General features: G+C 39.2%; 1 long non-coding RNA gene across 10 annotated transcripts in view; it reads left to right on the top strand.

The window, feature by feature from the left end:
• LOC107990082 (uncharacterized) overlaps positions 1-13733 on the top strand; it is a 55716-nt gene that overhangs the window by 32403 nt on the left and 9580 nt on the right. For 8 of the 10 annotated variants that reach the window (XR_003052897.1, XR_003052898.1, XR_001761651.2 and 5 more), the window contains 3 exons: positions 200-249; positions 509-619; positions 12299-12447. This is a non-coding gene — a long non-coding RNA (uncharacterized LOC107990082). Of the gene's footprint in view, positions 1-199; positions 250-508; positions 620-4381; positions 4656-12298; positions 12448-13054; positions 13728-13733 lie in introns of those variants that run through there. The other 2 variants (XR_003052903.1, XR_003052902.1) reach the window with 2 other exon arrangements.

Genomic DNA, 13733 nt, shown 5'->3' on the forward strand with positions numbered 1-13733 from the left:
AAAAGAGAATTCATAAAACATGAACAATAGAAATAATTTCATATTTAGTTTAATATTTGTGAAAAAACATAAGAAATTTAGTTTAATATTTGTGAAAAAACATCCATTCTCTGTGCAAAATAAAATTATTTTTGAGCCACACGAGCCAAAAAACGTTACCTAAAAATCTAATCTCCTCATGTTTGTCTCTGTTTTCCAGGGTGTTTTATTCATCGCTGACTGGTTCTCTGTGATTCAGCCGGTGCTTCTGTGAGTACAGTGTCATCATTTGTCCAAACTAATCTAAAATAAAATACATGTTATACCAGATATTCAAATGTTTAGATATGTACAGTGGAGATCAGTTTTCATATTTTTCAAATGAAAAAACATCCATTTTACACTATAATATTTGTACTTTGTACATGTGAAGCAGTGCTGGAGTTCAAAAATATATATATAAAAAAAAGATTTTTGTTACATATATGTTACATATTTCAGTATTCCTTATCCTTTATGTTCCCAACAGTATCCAGAGTCCTGCAGAAATGTCAGGAATAATGTCAACGTTTGCTGCCTTCAGTTTGGACCTTGTTGTTTCTGCTGTCATTGGATGAGGATTTACCAGAGAACAGTTCAGGTGAGTGTTCCCATGGTTTCTAATAGTTTTTAATTGTAAACCGTTTGGGAATTGATGAAAATCACTGTTTGATGCCTACGTGTGTTGCAGCGGTGTGTGATGAAACATTTGCTGTAGAGAACTCACATAATTCTGCTGCTACAGGAGAACAAAGTGTTTGTGTGAAAGAGTTCTTTTTTTGTTTTTTAATGTTGTTTGTTTGGACTCCTGTTTGGCTCGTGTGACTGACAGGGATTAACTGTCACGCACGGCACTTCTCTGCTACATTGGGCTTGTAGTGAGGAAGCCATTTTGTGCAGGCAGGGCAACAGGAGTCAACCATTTTGTGACTGCAGCTGCAGCAGCCTCAGCACGTTGTACAGTAGAGCGGTCAGGCGACAGCACACTGAGGATTTATGGGAAAACAAGGGGTCCATCCTAACCCTGGAGTAGGAAGCTGCTGTTGAGATACTTGGCCTCATATATGTTTCTTCTAATCCGGGGAAAATCCTCAATTTGCTACCAAGAATGTCTATGATGACCGTCAGGGGCTTAACTTTCTGTTTTCTAAGCAAAACGCTGCAGTTTGCTCAGAGATGAAGGGTTAAACGCCAGGCATTTTTCCACCCCACTTCACTCCTTACCGTACGGAAAGGCTAGGAAAAGGTGGAGGGGCTGGTGGTGGACCTGGAGAGGCTAGCTGAGGCAGATAAACACTATCTGTGGGAGGTGGTGGAGAAAGAGTGGAGAGATGGACATGAGGGAAGTGGGGGTTGCAGATAGAGTCACACACACAGGACCAGATTATACCCATGGGGTCCCTGGGGCCCCCTCTGACAGGGGCGCGTTCCTCCCTGTGCCACACAAAGTCTTCACTCGTCTCTCCGACATGTCAGGGGCCCCCGCTCCCTCCTGAGGCGGTTTCATTTTCTTCAGCTTCACGTATCACTTTGAATGCAAATGATTCAGTGGGATGGTAGTCACGTATGAGCAGAAAACAACAAGTGTGTTATTAGAGCTCACTGAGGGAGGCTGATGTTTTTCACAGGCTTTTTCAAGGGACCGTGTGTCAGTGCACATCATACGTCTGTGTTTGTATTGGTTCTCCGGACGTATTTTCCCCCTGTTCTTTAAGAAAACATGTCTCTCTATGCCTTCTGCCTTTGTCTTAAATGAACTTTGGTGAACTTGTAAGGCTGAGTGATGAACATTAGCCGGTTTGTCACACTGCTCGTCTTTGTTGGATGATGAGCAAACGGCTGCTCATGGATCCACAGCGCCACACTGGAATTAAAGAATTTAATCTCTCAAGTCTTTAGCTGTGTGAAGGTCAGAGTTCTTCCTTGTTATGGTTGGTTTTGGTTGTTTTTGAGACACAGTGTTAGTTACAAGAATGAGAGCCGCTCACAATCACAATAGATTGAAAATAGCAAACTCCTGTCATCATCGTTCGCTTCTGGTAAAATGCTTTAGTCATCATGGCTGTGTCGGACATCTTGACTGTCACTTCAGGGTTCATTAGCAGAAAAGACAATAACACCACATGGCATCATGTAAAAATACATTACAATAAGGTTGATCTAAAACATTCTCTTCATTTTTTTTAGAATTAAAATTGATTCTTTTTCAGGTACTGAAATACAGTGAATTATACTTTGATTTTTTTTCTGCTAAGCTTAAATATTTAATACAAATCAAAGATGGACAGATGATGAAAGTTGACATCTGCAGCACACTAAGGACAGGAAGGGATGAAGGTTAGGATGAAGTCAAAGTCACCTAAAAGTTCACAAAGATGACATTCTGGAATGTTCCTCCATCAGCAGTTTAAATGTGATTGGCTTCGGTGGGCTGTCAAGGATTAATGTATCAAAGTGACTCATCACTTTGTGTTGTACTGAGTGAGAGAACGTTCTATCAGTTGTGAAAAGCGATGTTTTCCAGCAAGGAAAAATGAATGTCCACAGTGGGATAGTGATGTGAGAAGATTGTCAGAGTGAGGAGAATGCTGCTGGAAGGGTTTGGACGTCCAAGTCTTTACAGCTCTGTGGACGCAGGCTACTGCTGTTCATCAGACTGTGTCACTGAGGCAAAGAGGAAGCAAAGAAAACCTCCATCGGACTGTGTCACTGAGGCAAAGAGGAAGCTGAATATTATGAACTGTGCAGATTCACAATCACAACCACCTGGTAGACAGTGAGCTAATGTTGTGGTCAAACTGAGGTTGAATGATTAATCATAATTGTTTGGTAAAAGACTGGTTGTTTTTCAAACCCTGCGCCGCTGGTGCCACTTTAACAAAGAGTGGAGTGAAGGCATCGGCATCAGTCACAGATCTGCCTGAATGACACCATACCAACGACACAGAGGCTAAAATAAAAACATGTGCTTCCTTTAAGATAAAACCATTTCCTGGTAACTCTGTTTCCTTTTTATCAGGTCTGTGCCAGACCTCAGTCTGCATAACAAATAAACGTGGAATCTCAGACATCCAACATAGAGTATCTGTGTGGATTGACCTGCCTGCGGTCCAGAGTCGTTTTGTGTGACAACTGCTGCGTCACAAAGTGGAAAATCACACGATGGTGACTGTTGAGCAGCTCAAGTCTATTTTGTGGCAAAGATTGACAAATATTTGACTTACAGAGCTGCAGGATAGTGCCATTTGATTATTTAGGTGTCTTTGCAAATTGTAAAAAAAGTGTTGTTTTTTTTGAGTAATTGCCAAAGTTTTGTGATTATCTGAAACGTGAAACATATTGCAAATCATCATTGAAGCCAAAGCCATATCAATATGGCTGGAGCTCAGTGTCCACAGTAGTCTGGAGACACGAACCCTAACCTTAGGCTAAAAATGTCAACTCTGTTCAATCTATAATTATATTATATCAGTGCATCCAGTGCCTGGTTGAAGCCATTGGGTAAAATATTCATATCTGAGATGACGTTTTTATGGCTCCATCATCACATGAAATGGAAAATTCTAGATGTCTTGTGTATCATTCAATACACTTTTCCCTATAATTCAGTAGCATATATTTAGTGTCTTTGGAAAACTTGGGATCTGGACTTGAATTTAAAATAAAGTCCTGTGGGTTTGAACAATCCTTTTATGCACAACACGACTTTGTAATGATGAACCTGCCGAAGGCGCTGACGGCGATGTTACCAGATCAAACCACGTCTGTGCTCGGACAAAAAAAAAATGCATGTTTGTTTGTGAGAATTCACTAACCTGCAACAACGTGGAGGGTGTGGAAATGGTCCTTTAAAAAAAAAAGAATTCCAGTCAGTTAGTGGGCACATGCTCCCCGAGGCCAGCAGGAGCAGGAGCAGGAGCAGGAGCAGGAGCAGGAGCAGGAGCGGCTCCCTGTCTGCCCCTGCTGGCCTCGTGACTAAGCAGGAATCAGACCAGACAGGAGGCCAGCACCAGGACCCCCTGTGGAAGCAGTGACACATCTTTGATTCTTCCATCCATCCATTACACACACACACACACACACACACATTGGGATGTGCTGACCTGTGGTAACGTGTTGGTGTTGGTCCATAGATGTTGGGGCTTTCATGTCTTGCCCTTCATGGCCTGTGGGCTCTGTGGCTGCTTACTAACTTACTATAGCAGGGAGGCAAATGATGTATTTTCGTTTTGATTGACTTGTGTGTGTGTGTGTATTTGTGTGTGTGTGTGTGTGTAACTGATCAAACCATGAGGCATACACTGCTTTGACCTCATGGTTCAGTAACTGACTCAATCCTTCGCTGTGCGTCTTTGTCATACAGAGACTCTTTGTGATCGTCACCTTCCGCAGGAACCGCAGAGTGCAGCAGATGGACCACCTTTGGGTGAGTAACACTCAAGGGATGTGCACTGTATATACGTGACCTCGTCTTTGTGCGTACGTCTGCGTGCTCAGTGGTTAGTGCAGAGTCTTACAGTTGACGGAACTTTGGGGTGGTCATGAGCCCTTCGTGTAATTTTTGTTCCTTTGTTTGAAACCAGACTCTTTTTTGTTCCTGCCTAACTTTAATTATAATGGTCACTAAAGGTCGGGGGGGCGAGGGGGGGGGGAGACTGTGGGTTCATAAATGGAGACTTAAGACGATGTGAAGGGTTTTCTCTGGTCTTTGTCTTCTGGGGTGTATTTCAGAAATTTTTATTAGGACTTTGACAAACAGTTGTTTTAAAAATTTTAAAAGAAATTCTTGGGTAAAAAGGCCAACTGTGAGGTTCACATGGCTCTTCACAGTGACATATGGATGGAACAGGAACTGTAGTGGCCTCCTGGTGGTGGGTGTGAGTGATGATGACTGCTGTGATGGTTAACCTTGTAGAGGAGCCAAGGGCTGCTGCTGGAAACTGCCCTCACCACACACCTGCCAGAGGGAGTGCCCTTTATCACATGCACTCGCCCACGTACACACACACACGTACACACACACACACACATACGTTGACACAGGTGCGTTCTCGGTGGCTCCGGCTTACACACTTGATGAAATCGGGTGATGAGATTGCATCAGCTCTCTTCCTCTGCCATGTTGCCTGTTTGGACACTTACTCAGATTCCAAAGGGAATCAGGAAAAAGTCTTCAGTCAAAACACCACTCTGTAATTGGAGCTGCAGTTGCTTTGTTTCCCCACAAGAATGTTTTTTTTTCTTTCTCCAGCACAGAGTAAGACCATTTTGTGGAACTGTTGCAAATAAATTATAAATAGAAATACAATGAGTTTACAAGTGAGTCGTGTCCAACAGGACCTACGTAGCATTAGCATTAGCCTCTGTTCATTTATTCACCTTCATTGTGAAAGAGCCGTCCCTTCTGGCTGTCACCGTTCATTGAGCTGCAGACTCACACTGATACATCACTGGTTACTGACAGGTTTCACTCTGACTCACCCAGCTCTAGCAAGTTTCCCCTCTTCACAACTTTTCAACCGTCAACTTCCTTCCTCACTGAAGCTCTTACACCTTCACCTTCATTTTGTGGCCCACACACTTTCACTATCACTCACACATCACCTTATGAATGGATGTCAGCCTTTCATTTTTAACCCTTCACGTTCAGGAGGCCTCGGTTACCGACCCCGTACTGGACTCCAACGCAGGCACCTGTAGTTGTCCACAGTCACAGTTGCATTTGTAATTTCATACAGGTGCGCACCTGTGTACACACACAGACGCACAAACACAGACACACACACAACACAGACGTGTAGAGACAGTTCTTTTGCACAGCCCTTAAAGTACAACAAGCAAAAACCTTTCCTTTAGCTGCTGCACCTTTTCAGTACTTCAGCAAACCTTAAATTATACTTACATTTTTAATTATAATTATATACATATTAACATTTTCACACTTAGATTTAACTATAATAAATCAATTTGATTTGATTATTTCTATTTACTCTTTAATTTATGATTATGCGACACATCCTTATCATTTTTCATATATTTCATTCTCACAAACCATTGTTGTCATCCGTTCCGTTTTTTATTTTACTTCTTATTTTACTTTTTATTTCTTATTTTACTTTATCAAGTCAGTGTTTTCTTAAGGTGAAATATTGAAAGAATTTTCAGCTAACATACAGAGAAGTTCTCTTTACTTTTTATCTTGAACAAAGTATCTCACAGGTTACCGTATGTACTGCACCTTCAGAGTTTACTGGCAGACTGGAGTTTGTGAGTTCTACCTTAGGATTCCTCTGAAGGAAACGTGTTTGTTTTTAACTGCTGGACTTTGGACCTGTGGATTTCAGTCTTATGTGACATAGTGCGATGATACACAGTAGTTTCTTGCTTTTCCTTGTCAGTTGTTAGTTAACCACACACACACACACACACACACAAAGAGACGTGTGTGTCTAGAACCAGCCAAAACTATTTAACTGATCATTTAGTTTATTTCTATTCATATTCTCCATACTTTAACTATATTTAAAACACAGAGCTCCACTGTTGAATATCTGAGTGCATTATTTCTAAATACTAAAAGTTCTTCTTCATCTCACTAACATAATACACCTAAAGTTTCTCATCTAATACATTTACCTGGTAAATCTTTTTGTAATCAATCGTTTTTATTTTTTGTTCAACTCTTTTCTGTGTGTGTGTGTGTATTTCATTGACATTATATAGAATCTAACTGGGGACATTTAAGATTTATAAAAAGTTATAATATAAATAAATCCGTGATTGTCATTACATTCTTTACACGAGTCTTTGCTAACAGTTATGCAATTTAAAAATATGGTGATATTTTTTTTTTGCTAAAATTATAATAAAAACAAAATCTGATTAGTTTGTCTTTTATTTTTAAAACATCTTCTTTTTTTTCAAAATAATCTTAATCTCAAACACCGTCCGTATAGAATATTATCCCTGACTTAATTAATCGCCACCTCAGACATCGACACCTCTCGCAGCGTGTTACTGAAAACTGGTTTCACAGGAGGTTTTGGATCTGAGGCCTAATCATCCTGTGGCTCTAAAACTGTCAGTAGCCATTTCCATCAGCGGTGTGAAGAAAAATGACTAACACCTGAGTTTTTTATGAGCTGGAAATAAAATGTAGACAAAATAAACTGGACCTTTCCAGTACATTTAATACTTGAGTGACTTAAAAATTCCATTTTACAGAATAATGAGTTTCTCTTACGTCTTGGGAAGAGCTAAATTGAAACAGAGAAATAGTAAGGTTCTGTTCTGACTGTGTTTGAAGTGTTCTTTGTTTGGGACAATCAACGATGTCAGCTATTTGATATTGACAAATTTGTTTTTTCAGCCAGTTGTGGAATGAGATTGTCTGAAAGAATCATAGGCAGAGGGTTTTACTTTCATGAAAATTACCTAAGGTCAAACCCACTACCATCTGTTGGCACCAGGAGGACAATAATGGAGAGAGTTTTGCTTTGAACTGCCACAAAGTCACAATAAAACTCCCCTCCAATGTCTTAGGGCTGATAACAGAGAACTGATAACCAGATTGGCTGGAGCTGTGGGTCTGATCAGACGTGCTGGGTTTCTTACTTCCTGTGATTAATGTATAGACGTCTCGTCTTCAAAAAAAAGGAATCACTGTCAAACCAGGTCATTGTTTGAACCAACAGAAAAATCTCACTGACTGAAGCTTTGATAAAGATCTGCAGTTGTTGTTGAAGTTTGTGTCAGTTGTGCAGCAGAGTTGGATTTGGATTGAAAACTGATTAGCAAACAGGTCGAACCAAATATAAAAAAATCTAATTTTACAGTTTTTAAAGCATTTTTGTTAAATAAAATAAAACTTGCCTCTTGTTCCTTCTTTCACTTAATATTTACTTAGTGACTGGATTGTGATTGTGATATTTAACATTTACCCATCCATAACTAAATTAATTGATTTTTTTATTCTTTCCAATTCACTTTTACGTAAGTTGAATAACCTAATATCTCATTATAACATGAAACAACTGTGCGCGAGGTTTCAGCCAGTGAAAGCCCACCGATTCGTTTATTCCTGTGCCCAAATCTTCACATCCTTAATTCTTTGATCTCAGCTGGGGCTTTTCCAGCTGGTAAGGTGGTGATTTACAGCAGGAAAATCTTCAAATCACTAAGTGCACGCACAAAGATAATGGAGGGCTTTCCTGTGTTTGACTGAGACTGGGCCTCCAGTCTCCTTGTTTGATCTGGGTTGACTCTGATTAGGCCCCAACTGCAAACTGTGATTCATGACGCTGACGTGACACAAACCATTTCTGTGTGATAATCGGCAAACAAGAAAATATGTGGAGTAAAGCTGATGCTCATATATATACGTGTGTAAATATATATATATATATATATGTGTGTGTAAATATATAAATATATATATTTAACTATATATAATATATAAATATACGTGTCTATATATATACACATAGATGTGTATTAGTCAGAAATAAAAACACGTGTAGCACATACTGTTGCAGCAATATACAAATACCCCTTGAAATATATTTCAACTCTATGTATTTATATATGCTCATATACACAAATATATTTATGTATAAATATATATGTATTATACATACATTTGAAATACATATCAACATATAAATATATATGTATTAATACATACATTTGAAATACATTTCAAGGGGTTTTTGTATATTGCTGGAACAGTATGTGCTACACGTGTTTTTATTTGTGACTAATCCAAATAAAGAAATCATTCATTTCGGAAATATTAATGAAAATATGCAAAACATGTATCTTCTTTTAGTTGAAGTAGAATAGTCGGCTGTCACACATTTCACTTCATGGAGTCTTAAAAAAAATAAGGTATAAGGACACAAAACTGAGCAATCCTAAATGAATTCCTTTAATTTAGCATTCCACCACAGACAGTGTGTTACTTTAGGTCTTCACTCAGGTCTGTATCGTGAATATTGCCAGCTGCTGTGGAAGTCCCTGTCATACTAGAGGCTGGAGGTGGAGTAAAACTCCCACTGATTGATCAAGACAAATGTTACAGTTAGATTTTTTTAAAAGAGCCCTCCTCCTAATCAATCACCTCGAGTGACTCTTCTTCTTTTGGGGTCTTTTTTCGTGAGTTTCACAAACTTTCAGAGTTGTGTCAGGGTAGGGACTGTGGTCGTCAGCCTCTTGTGGAGCGAGGGATTGAGATGCAAGGAAGAGTTGAGACCCAGAGGTAATCCAGTAGGAACTGGTGTGCCAGGGCTCTGGGCTTAGCCTCACAAATCTCCATGATAATACACCATTTTCCATCTCTACAGCAGGAGTACATTACCAGCTCAATGGACTTGCAGATGGCTTTTCCTGCCACACAGGGGTATTGGCATTAGAGGTTCACAGCATGTGACTCTGCTCAGGGGGAGTCCAGGGGGAGGACACAGGTCAGGGCAGGGCAGCTAGGGGTGGTAGAGGATGCTCTCCAGACAGACAGACAGAAGGATGAATGTAATGTGAAATAAATGTGTCCCTTTACACAGCTATATATGGATACACAATATGTTTTGTCCTTTTTTTTTTTTAATTTGTGCTGTCTGCAACGGGGGTTTCAAACTCATTTTCACCAGGGGCCACATCAGCAATACTGTTCCCCTTGAAGGGCCGGTTGTAACTGAAAGTCTCTTTAGCTGTAACATAAATGTCTCTGCAATTGATTATTATTTATTTGAGTTCCAAATAACGTTCATTGCTGTGTAATAAAACAAAATATTTATCAGGTTAAGACATTCTGCTGCATGGACTTGATTAAATGCTTTTCAAGCTCCTCCGGGCCATACAAAATGACTTGGTGGGCCGCTTTTGGCCCCCGGGCCTTGAGTTTGATACGTGGTCTTCAACTTCACACTGATTAGAAAAATGACAAATTTTCACCTTTAAAGGGTTGTCTTTGCCTCACTGATAGAAAAGGGGTTTTATTTCATCATCCTTTGATTTTTTTGGAATATTCATTTGTAGAGACTGAAGTCAACCTCATCAGTGACGAAGTGAGTGACAACACCTTGAATAATTCTTGGTTATTATATATAGTTGCTGAGCTTTTGCTGTGCCTGCAGTACACCTGAGTGACTCTCAGTCACAGGAGTCACAAACTGCTTTGAGTTTTTGTTTCCAGGGAAATTAGTCTATATTGAGCAGACTGTCCCCCCGAGTCATATAGAAACTTGTTATTCTTTCCACAGTAAATGAAGCGTTGTCTGGGCTCAGAGAGAGAGAGAGAGGCTGCTGTGGACTTGTTGGAGGTTAGAGACACCTACAGAGAAACACTTTCTTTGTTACTGTGTTTAATTGTGTTGAAAATAGATTTAAAAAAACCCAGAATCTCCTCAGTCAGTCGGTTTAATGTGTTTAAAAACAGGATGGAACACGTGACACCACAGTGCTGTTTGTGCAGCCAAAGACCTTCTCATTTTAATTTTAAAAAATGTAAATAAAAATCTAATTTTTCAACCTCACAGCAACTTATAAGACTGAAAAATATTTTGATCTTGGACATGTTACCTAATAAATATTATTTTGTTATTATATACTTTCTCCAATCCGACATCTGTGACTCCTTATTATATTGTGATTGTCATAACTATTAATAAAAGTGACGACTGAGACCTGAGTTTTTAATGAAATGTCAGTCTGTAAAAGTTTAAAAGCTTTTCTCTGACATCCTATGTTGTAGTTTTGAAGGAAACCTTACCTGAATTTACAAAGTACTAAATATTACTTCAAAAATAACTTCAATCAGGCCTTTCATTGGAGGCGTCCAACAGGCCCCCAGTCACTCACGCACCTCTGTGACAGTGAGGGGCTGAGGATGGGGGAGCCCGTCACAGCCCTCACCTTTTTTTTTTTTATTTGGCATCATAAAGTTTAATGCAAGTCTCTGCGGGGCGTCTGTTTTCTCATTTCTCTTACTTCCATTTTGACTACCATGGCCTCAGAGACCTGACAGAGTCACAGGGGCTGAGACGGGTTGACTCTGAGCCACAGGGTCTCACCACAGCCATTCAGAATTATATACAGGCCATGGAGAAGACCTGTTGTTCAGATTGTCTACTGTAGGGTCTAGGGTTATGGTTAATAGCTGACTGTGATCCAATGAAGGAGCGCACGCCTATCTGAGTGTGTTCTGTTCTGGGTGTCATATGTTCCTCTCAGGCACACTGACTTTTTTCATGCCTGATTCACTGTATGGGTGATGCGTCTCACAGTCACCGTCCACTCATGCTCCGACATCACATTTTGCTTCACATGTTCAGACCAATGCTGCCTCCTGATTCAGCAGAATGGCAGCTGGCAAACACGAGATGTTTTTAAAAACAGGAAAGTACTGATACAAGTTTTAGACAAACTCATTTGTCAGGGAAACAGTGGAATCTTCAGCATCATCCACTGAAGTGTGTTGTTGTTTAAATCCACTGAGATGTGGAAATGTCACACGCAGTTGTTAGGTGTGTGTGTGTGTGTGTGTGTCTATAGAAGTCAAAAGGTTTTCAAAAAGATAAAATCATTTCAAAAAGTAAACTAAAAACCTGTTAAGACATGTTACGGATCCTCAACAGATTTAACAAGTTTTAACATTATGTCTTTGTCAAATGTTGTTGTTGTGGAACATTTTATGTGATCAGTTTCCAAAAGAGCAAACATCACATCTTTACCAGACAAAATAAAACACGTGGAATTAAGAAGATTTTTCAAACAAGTTTTAATTTAGCTCCATGTGATTTTTTTTCTATTTCCAACTGAAGGAACATTTGAAAGAAACTTTATTTCATTTCTTAAATGAGCCTAAGAGTCCATTTATAATTTGGGGCAAAGGATGAAGAAATTCTACAGTGGAATAAAGAATAAAATAATTCAAACATCTTATTAAATAAAGGCTAAATACTTTTTTTACAGTTACAGTAAAAACAGTGAGTGGTCACAAATATTCAGTGAATAGAGCAACAGTCAAAATGTGTGCTTATTTTAAGCAGTTTTAAACAAAGGATATACTTGTCTTTTTTAAAATACAGGTATATAAAAAACAAAGGATTCAAATAGAAATGAGAAGGATGACCGCAGAAATGGCAGATATTAAAATGGCAGTCAAAGTGTTATATACCAAGTATAAATGGTGAATATCAAACTGTGACACGGTTGAGAATGGAAAAATCCACCATCAAGACAAATATAACTAATAAATCTACTGTATATTCTTTCTTGTTGGCAGAGGCTGAACTTTCACTGGATGCTGTTTTTTTTGGAAACCCATTCCTGTTAATCCCTCATCTGCTGATTCAACAATCTCCCCTTTTTCAACCTTCCTCTGACCTCGACCTGACGACTGTGCTGTCCCAACCTTTTTGGATTGGATTACAGGTATCGTTTTCTAATTCAATGGACAGAATTAAGTCGACTGCTAACAATGATGACAAAAATAATCAGACAACTAAACATTCAGTCACACAGTGAAGAGCCAACGAACACTTTTGCTGATATTGTTTTAAAAAAATCTTTTTGAATTTTGGCTTTAATTTTGATGCATATTATAAAACATATATCAAGAGATTAATAGAAATGTAAAATGATATAATTGAAAACCAAACTGAAAAAGCCTCCAGGAAGTCTGAGCTGCTCTACAGTCTCATTCACTGATTGGCCAGTTCAGTTCAGTAGTTTTGGAATTGTTATAAAAATATTTTGGCAAAATTCTCAGTGCTGTCCAGTTGAAATAATCTGTTTGTTCTGATAATGACACTAATCTAATCTGATTTATACAGAGACCGTTTCATTATTTCCATCCCAGACGGATAAATATTTTTTTTATATATTTGCAATTTATCAGAGAAACATAATTTACTACTGTAGAGTCTTGAAACATTTTTCTCTATAATTTCTTCATTTGTACTTTTTCCTGCTGTTTTTTATTATTATTAACTGTCTAGAGCGTTAACTGATGGAGACTTTCACTTGTTTCACACCACAGTGTCAACCGTATGGAAACAGACAGTCAGAACAGAAAACGTACACAACTTCCTAACAATCGTCTCATTGAATCTACTTGGTATTTCACTTTTTTTTTCTAAAAAAGCAGCCGTAGTCTTCTCTATTTTGTACAGCACGTTGTGGCTTCTGACGTGGTAACCTGTGTGGTTGTCTGATTCTCGGTGTACGTGAACCGCACAGACAGTCGTACTGTATGGTCTACTGTATGCTGGAGAAGTGTGTGTTCAGTGGCTAACACACACACACACACTGTTACTGTTACACTGTATGGACCATTCTCTTAATGTATCTTATTGTCTTTCCTATTTAGAGTAATATTTGGGTGGACTATGAATGTGAGAGGTTGAGAGGTTGACTGAAGTATTTGCTCTTAAATTGAATATAAAGAACCTTTATAGGATTCCCACACACACACACCAGCCATTGCTTCAGATATGACATCACAATATAGATGGTCAAAGCCACACTGACCCTCCTCCTCCTCCTCCTCTTCCTCCTCCTCCTCCTCCTCCTCCTCCTCTATTTCTGTCCTGTCTGTGGACGTGTCTGGATGTGTCTCCATTCACATCTGACTCACTGAACAACTCTCTCGCACCAGTGGAGACATCCAGTGCTAGTTACCTATTGACCCAGTCACTCCACACACACACACACACACA

The sequence above is a fragment of the Cynoglossus semilaevis genome, chromosome 19 (genome assembly GCF_000523025.1).
Source record: "Cynoglossus semilaevis isolate Cse_v1.0 chromosome 19, Cse_v1.0, whole genome shotgun sequence".
Lineage (NCBI taxonomy): Eukaryota > Metazoa > Chordata > Actinopteri > Pleuronectiformes > Cynoglossidae > Cynoglossus > Cynoglossus semilaevis.